Below are 8,713 nucleotides of genomic sequence, written 5' to 3'. Positions count from 1 at the left end.
CCAAGACCCCCTCCGGTGTTCATGGAGCCAACTTCTGCTCCGACTCTCTTGGTGCTGTCTGGAGAATCTGGGAGCCCGGGGTTCCTCGGTCAGCCCCGGGGGGGATTCTCTGCCTCAATCTTCAGTGCTGAGTCTACCCCTTGGAGCATCAGCCCGGGTTAGCTTGGCTCCTACATCGGCCTCTGGTCCGATCTCGTTGGGTCTGGTCCCTTCCTGTGTCTCCTTGGAGCTGAGGGAGTCTTCAGAGCCAGTGGGATCTGCCTTTGAGCTGATGAGTATGTTGTCTAACCATTCAGCGCCACAAAGGGATACTAGCACTTGTCCCCCTAAGGTACTGGCTACTGACTCTGCACCACCCATTCCACAGGACAGCAGAGATCCAGAGCCTCAGGATCCCCTAATGGGTGAACCCCTCTCCTCCGAGGCCTCCCCAGAATATCCTTCTCAGGAGCTACCTCAGAAGAGAACTTGCAAGAGGAAATACATGGACTCCCCAGATGAGTCTGTCACTTAGACACTGACCTCGATGAGTCGGAAGGGTCCCCATGGTCATCCGCTGATATCTCATTTGCAGATATTCTACAGATCCTGAAGCAGAGAGGCAGCTGGCAGGCCGCCACCCCTTCTGATGAGTCAGTGTACCTGAAGGCTTTTGGGTCTCAACTTTCAGCGTCCTGGGTGTCTCTGCCTTTCGATGAGCTAATGGACCTGGTAAGTCGAAAGGCATGGGAGTCACCTGACACAATGGAACCAGTCCTTCAGAGGCCATATAAATTCTAGTCAGCTCCTTCGGGAAAGGATTTCCTCACCAAGGATCTTGCCTGTAGATGCTACAGTGGTGGCAGCAGCCACCAAGAAGGAACTTTCAGAGACTTCCTCATCTGTTCATCCTCTGAATAAAGACTCTCAAATGATGGACAGATACGGGAAGCGTGTCATTTCATCAGCGACATTTTCACTAAGATTGCTTAACTATCTGTCTCACTTTACAAGGCTACAAAGAGATCTCCTGAAAGAGCTAGGAGATGCTCTACAAGATACATTAGCTGCAGGGGTGAATGAGAAGGTCTCCTCCCAACTGTCCACCTTGAATTCCATCAACTCCTCCATGAGGCTGATAATTCTATGCAGCAGATGGAGCGAGCAGGGCACCGGGTTCTAGAGTTTCCCTTAGGAGACACTCCTGGATGTGCTTGTGCAATTTTGCAGAGCCCTTTGTCTACTTTTACTAATGCCCCTTTTGATGGTTCCTCACTCTTTGAACCCAAAGTAAAAGACACACTAACCCGGTGCGAGCAGGAAGGAAAACCTCTCTCTGCCATTGGAGTACATTTTTCCGTACCTTCAGACCTTATCCTAAAGGCCAGAAGAGTGGGAAAATGTGGTTCAAAAGATCCCAGAGTTTTCCAGGACGCGCAGGGTGATTCCTTCCCCAAGGGCAGAGGGGGAGGCAATAACGGTAGACGCCACCCCAGAGGCAGAGGAGGCCTGCAGAGCCAGGGTGACCATGATTCCTTTCACTGACATCTTTACCAGCGCTCCTGAAAGGAGGTCCGACTGTTGTACTCTGGAGGCAGTTGGGGGGCGTTTGTCCATGTACCCAGAAGCCTGGGAAACTATCACAAGAGACAAATGGGTACTAAAAATAATATCCAGAGGATACTCCATTCCATTTTCCAATCCTGTTCCACAGACCAGAACAATCCCAGATGTTCCACCCAATCTAAGGGAGCAAGCAACTGTAGAGATTCAAAAGTTGCTGCACAAAAGAGTCATACAAGAAGTCCCCGCAGACCAAATAGGATTCAGAACTTCCTCAAGATTATTTCTGGTGCCAAAAAGAACAGGGGACTGGAGGCCTGTGTTAGACCTAAGCAAATTAAATGAATCTGTCAAGAAGTCAAGTTCCGAATGGTGACACCGCAGTCTATACTTCCCTTTTTAGGGAAAGACCATTGAATGTGCTCGATAGACCTTCAAGATGCTTACTACCACATAAAAATGGACAGGACATCAAAAAGGCTTCCGGCTGGGAGCCAGTCATTATCAGTTCCGAGCTCTGTCCTTTGGTCTCACTACAGCCCCCAGAGTGTTCACCAAATTTATGGCAGTAGTCACGGCTCACCTGAGGCATCTAGGATTCTGAGGGTTTCCCTGTCTGGACAACTGGCTCCTACCTGCCACCACCAAGCATCTACTCCAACAAGCCAGGGATCTAACTTTGGACATTTGCAATCAGCTGGTATTACAGTAAACTTTCTAAAGTCTGCCTTGTTGCCCTGTCAACACATTACATTCTTAGGCACAGATCTAGACACCGCCTCCATGGTAGCATGTCTTATAGGTTCATAGGTAGGTACTAGGCTATCTGCCCTAGGGCATTTATAAGCCTAGCCAGAATATTGGCTTTCGCCTCCCTTTTAGACTAGATTCCTGAGCCTCTGTCCAGCAGGGCCACAGAAGTGATCCCAGGAGTAGATTTACGATTACCCATCCACTCATCAAGATCTCTCTTGAAGAGGGTCCGCGAGGGGCTATGCCTAATATGGACTGGGATTCTATTCCAGAGCAAGGAAAGCCTTTGGGATATGAATCTAGCCCTCCGGCATGTCCTGTTTATTGTGCTAAGGTTTAAATCCCTGGAGCGTGTAGTTCTAATGGATTTGGTTTTCTTGAGGTGGAGCATGTCCAGCAGTTCCGGGTTAGACATGGCTTTGAATGTCAGGCAGAGGTCGCCTCTGAGTAGGCGGTAAGCAACTGAGTAGAGCTGGAGCTTCTTTAGTCGAGCTGCATAGGGCATCTGTTTGAGGCCCACGATTCTCTTGATGAGGTATTTTTGAGGTCTCTCCAGTTGTTGCAGGTGTCGGGTAAGGTCCATCCCAAATGGGGCATTGCACTCAATTATGGGCCTGATGAGCGATGCGTAGAGGGGCACAATGACCTCTTTTGATCTAGATGTGAACCCTTTTGTGATTAGGTGAGCTATATAGAAGGTTTTTCTAACCACTTTGGCAATGTGATTGTCAAAGGAGAGGCTACCATCTACTTGGGTCCCCAGATCCCTAATTACTTATTCGGTACTTAGTGGATTACCTCTTGTGTGGTAGTTTGTGGGCACTTTGTTTTTCCCCAAAGGGGATGACTATGGACTTTTTGGCATTTAGCTTGAGGCCATGGTTCTGACACCAGGCATCCGTCTCCGTAAGGCCATTCTGGATGATGCTTGTGTCAGCCGGAGAGTCTATTATGGCTCCCAGTTTGCAATCATCTGCGAACTTGGTAAGCCACAGTCCTCCCGTGTTTGCCTGCACCTCAGAGAAGTAAATACCGAACAAGAGGGGTCCTAGAACTGAGCCCTGTGGGACGCCCCTTGTAACCGGTTTAGAGTCGGACATGGCACCCGCGACTCTGACCATGTGAGTTCTATCCCTGAGCCAGTTTGCAACCCATCTTGTGACATATGGGTTAATATTTAAGCTAGTAAGCTTATTTATGATGCCAGAGTGGGGTATTGTGTCGAAGGCCTTTGTGAGGTCCATGTAGGCTGTGTGGACTACCTTTCCCTCACCTATGGCTTTGGTGACTGTTTCAAAGAAGTCAACTAGGTTTAAGAGGCAAGATCTGCCTTGGGTAGGGTCCAGTGTTCGGAGGTTCTCAATGTCTTTGTTTGAGATCCATGATGATGCGCTCCATAGCCTTGCAGACCAGGCTAGTCAGGCTTATAGGGCGATAGTCCCCGGGATCCATTGTGGCACCACCTTTGTGAAGCGGGATCACTGTTGCTGTACGCCATTCTTTGGGTACATAACCTGTGGTAAGGCTGAGTTGGAACAGTGAATTTGTGAGGGTTTAGTTAATTTTGGAGCTCGTGTAAGACACAGCCCAGGACAGCATCCGGTCCCATTGATGCTGTGTTTTTTTACATTGGAGAGGGCTGCTTTCACCTGTGTGTCTTTGATGTCTGGGGGATTACATTCTTCTGGGATAGACACTGGCTCTTTTGGGGGGGAAGGGGGGGTAAAGTTTGCACTGAACCTGTCCGCCAGGATGTTGGCAATGTCAGTGGGTTCAGTGTATTTTGTGCCATTTTGCACCAGCTCAGAGCATATCTGAGAGTTGCCACCCAGATTATTGATGTAGCTAAAGAACGCCTTGTGATTATCTTTAGAGTCTTTGGCGATTTTTCTTTTCAAAGCTAGCCTTTGATGATTTTATGAGTGATCGAAGTTTCTTGCTAGTACTGATCAGGGATGCCTTCCTTTTTTGGGATTTTGCCTTTTCGTGTAATAGTTTCCTCCTCCTGTTGTATAGCTTATTTATGGCCGGGGTCCACCAGACTGTGCTCATAGAGTGCAGTTGTAAAGGATTCTGCGGTTTGGGTAGCATTTTGCATTTGCCCGGGGGCTTTGAAACTTTCCACCTCTGTCTTGGAGTGTGACGTTTGCTTTTGAGAAATTTTTCACAGTGGTTTCCTTGGCTGGGGGTGGGGTCGGGATGTGGATGTCCATTGTGATTAGTTTATGGTCTGATCTTACCAATGAGGGGTTTACCTCTGGTGTGGAACACTTAGCCCCCATGTTGGTGTTGACCAAGTCCAATATGTTGTCCCCTCTTGTGGGAGTGGTGACCAGTTGTTCCAAGGCATTTGCGTTTATAAACTCAAGGAACCGTTGGGCAAGAGAGTTGGGACTTAAGCAGTTTTCCCAGTCAGTGTTTGGGTAGTTGAAGTCCCCCAATATCATGGTGTTTGGTGAGACCTTCATATTTTCCAATGTTCTCAGGAATGCCGAGTGGGGGTCCTGAGTCAGGGTGGTTGATCTGTAGCAGGCTACAAACTGAAAAGCAGTTTTACCTACTGTTAGTTGCACATGGATGGTCTCTGCTGCCTCGTGCAGTGCCACTAACCTGGAGGTGTGGGTATCCTTGATGAAGATGGATAATCCCCCGCCTTTAGTATTTTGGTCCGAGTTCTGGGGCCAAAAAGAATGGTATGAGTTGAATCCTGGTAATACTGGGGTGCACTCTGGTGCCTTGAACCAGGTTTCTGTTACTGCACAGATATCTATTTTCTCCATACTGAGGAGTGCCTCGAGTGCATGCATCTTGAGGTTTAGACTTCTGGCGTTGAGTAGCATTACCCTTAGTTTTTTGTTTCTGGTATTGTCTATGGAGGTGGGTTTGTCTTTTGAGCCTTGCCTAAAAAAGGCACTATGGGGGTGGCAAGAGCCTTAGCCAATATTCGAAAACCTAAGGGTGACAGGTGCAAGCCATCCCTGGCAAAGCAACATGGCTTGTCGAGCATGTCATCCCGGGCTGACAGACACTGGATCCCCTTAGAATGATACCAATAGGTTAACCAATTGTTGAAATTGATCATTTTGCCTTTATACTGTGGCATCATTCTTGGTGAGGGTAAGATGCTACTCGGGGCCAGGGTCATACCAGCCTGGGCTACTTTATCATAGAGCTCCTCTGTCTCTTTTCATGTAGTCCAGGGAGCTATATCTCAGGTCATTCACACCAACATGGACAATGACAGAGTCATATTTGTACCTGCTGTGGAGTGACCTGAGTGCTTGTGTTATGTGGTGGATCCTGGCACCCGACAGGCAGCTTACAGTGACCTTCTCCTTGTTCAGTCTGGTGAGTGGGACGTCATTGTGCCTGACAATAGAGTCTCCAATTACTAGTGTATTAGCTGTGTTATTTAGCCTTGGGGGGCTGTGACTGCATGGCACACTGACTTTGTGAAGTATGTGATATGTAAACGTTGTTGTGGGGTAGTGGTTGCTTGGATGTCTGCGTTGGAGATCTCTGTTGCTTTGGCAGATTTTTATTTAGAGCCTCCGCATATGTTTTTGTGAGTTTGTGTCTTGTTAGAGTTGTAGCACTCAGACAGCAGATACTTCACCTCCTTCCCAAGACCAAAGTGAAAGTAAAGATAATTCTAAGATTACTAGGATCAGTGGCTTTCACAATTACACTGGTCCCTCTTGCCAGAATGCACATGAGGATCCTTCAATGGCTGTTCTCCCAATGGTCACTTCAAGAGCTTCCTATGTCTCCCCTGATCAGAATAATGGAATCATGCAAGAACGACTTAAGATGATTGATACCCTCCACTCATGTGACCATAGGGAGACCCTTTGTTCCACAACAACCCAATCGCTACGGTGACCATAGACTCTTCCCAGATAGGGAGGGGGGGGTTATCTGGGAAGAACAGTCCAAGGTACATGGCAAGAGCACGAGGCTCACTTGCATATAAATGTCCTAGAGATGAGCAGTGCTTCTTGCATTGCAAGCACTTCACGACTTTCTCCCTCTAGGGACAATTGCGATACAGTCAGACAGTATGTCTGTGGTTTGGTACATAAACAAGCAGGGGGAACCAGATCTTACCCCCTTTGTCAAGAAGCCCTAAGAGTTTGGTTATGGGCAGTTTCTTCCCAGCGCTTTCTAATAGCAACACACATTCCGGGGAAGTCCAACGTGACAGACAAGCTGAGCAGAGCAATTTTAATGCCCCACGAGTGGTCTCTCAATCAGAATGTAGCGGAAATGATTTTCTGAATATGGGGTCTGCCTTGCTGCAATCTCTCTGCCACTCCCATAAATGCCAAGTGGAGCAACTATTTTACCCTAATCCCATTAATGTCCTCTCATAAAGCTTCCCCTAGAAAACTGTATTCTAGCAAATAGAAAAGGTTTTCCTTTTGGGCTCAAAAAAAAGGAACATTGATCCCTTTTCTGCACCTATCCATTCTATTTTGGAATTTTTGGCAAAACTCTTCCAGCAAGGTTCAGCTGCAGCAACCATTAGGGTTCAACTCGCTGCAATATCAAATTTCCACATTGGTGATTCTATCTCCAACTTAATTTCACACAGGTTATGTAGAGCCTTCTTAAAAGGTGCTTCCTTATTAAGACCTCCATTTAAGGAACCCCTTTCTCCTTGTGATTTAAATTTTGTTCGGTCTCATCTCACGTTACCACCTTTTGAGCCCTCATCATCTTCAGACCTCAAGTTCCTTTCCTGGAAGACCTTGTTTATAGTGGCTATAACATCTGCTAGAAGAGTGTCAGAGTTGCAAGTTCTTTGTATTAAACTGCCATATTTGATTTTTTATAAGGATAGGGTATCATTACGAACTAATCCAGCTTTCCTACCCAAAGTCTCTTCTCCAAATAACATAAGTCAATCTGTAGAGCTTCCAGTGTTCTTTCCTAATCATAGCAACAAGGCAGAATACAAAGTACGTCAACTAGACGTGCATAGACAACTTGGATTCTATTTGCATAGGACCAGAGATTTTAGAAAATCTGACCAGTTATTCGTATCCTTCTCTGATGTGAAAAAGGGTAGCTCAGTTTCTAAAACTACTCTTTCCAATTGGCTTTCTAACTATTATATTCATATATACCACAATCACAGAGATTTACCCTTCAAAGTGAAGGCTCATTCCACTAGAGCAATAGCTACGTCATCTGCCTTTCGAGCCAGAATTCCCATGGATAATATTTGTGCAGCGGCTACTTGGATCACTCCACATACTTTTATCATTCATTACAAAGTGGATTTGGCCTCCAGGGACAGGGCCTCCTTTGGTTCCACGGTGCTTAAAGGTGTACTCTTGTGAGCCACCCAGGGAAAAGGTGCTAGGAACGCTGTTCTATCATTGTAAGAATGAAGGCGAGATAGGACAACATAACATGAAGAAGTTATGTACTCACCATAACGTTCCATGTTTGTTGTCCAGCTCGCCGTTCATTCTTATGAACCCTCCCTCCTTCCCCCTGCCAAAGACTCCTTGTGGACCTGGTGGATGTTTTTACTACCTTCAGGAGTTTTGTTTGTTTCTCCTTCTATTGGGTATAGTATATATTTGTGACATATATATATATATATATATATATTTGTATATATGTATATAGTTTACATTTCATTCAGTAGTAGCAGCAAACAAGATCTGGGGAATTACACCACTGCATTTTGGGACAGCTACTTGCAACGAGCCAGGTTTGAGACTTTCAACTGTGTATTTGGCAGAGTCGGAGCTGAGAATCTGCTCTGAACCCATCATTGTAAGAATGAACGGCGAGATGGACAACAAACATAGAACGTTATGGTGAGTATATAACTTCCTTTAAAAAAAAAATTAAACTTGGACCTTCTCCTTCATCTTATGGTCCAGTACCTCTTTTAAAGACTATTTGTAACAGAATTTTTTCATTTCTCTGTAACATTATGACTGATCCTAAAATTACTTTATTAGTCAGATATACAATTTTCCTAAAACATAATTCAAATACTTTCCATAAACTACTTACTACTTCTGTAACAAAATCTGCCATTGCTGCTCAAATGCAGGGCTAACAAATGTTGTTCCTAAAATTTCAATCTTCCTCCCATTGAAATAAATTCCTACTACTTTATCTCCACAAATCCTTTGCTTTTATCTTTATTAATGTTTAATCCTACATATCCTATCCATTCCTCTGTTTGTCACTACTTCCCTTAACTGTTCCTTTTGCTGTAATTGCTGCATATTCATTGTTAAAACCAACAGTTCCGTAAAATAAGCGACAGGCAAACAGTTTAAGCCACAAGGCCACTTCACTAAAATAAATTTTAAGCACTTTTCGTCAAGCCAATGCCCAACTTCCTCAGAAAACAGTCACATGTTGACATTAAAAACCAACATTTATATAT

The sequence above is a fragment of the Protopterus annectens genome, chromosome 9.part0 (genome assembly GCF_019279795.1).
Source record: "Protopterus annectens isolate FY-2018-M chromosome 9.part0, PAN1.0, whole genome shotgun sequence".
Classification (NCBI taxonomy): domain Eukaryota; kingdom Metazoa; phylum Chordata; order Ceratodontiformes; family Protopteridae; genus Protopterus; species Protopterus annectens.
The sequence above is the reverse complement of the archived record's forward strand: the minus strand, read 5'-3'. Positions refer to the sequence as shown.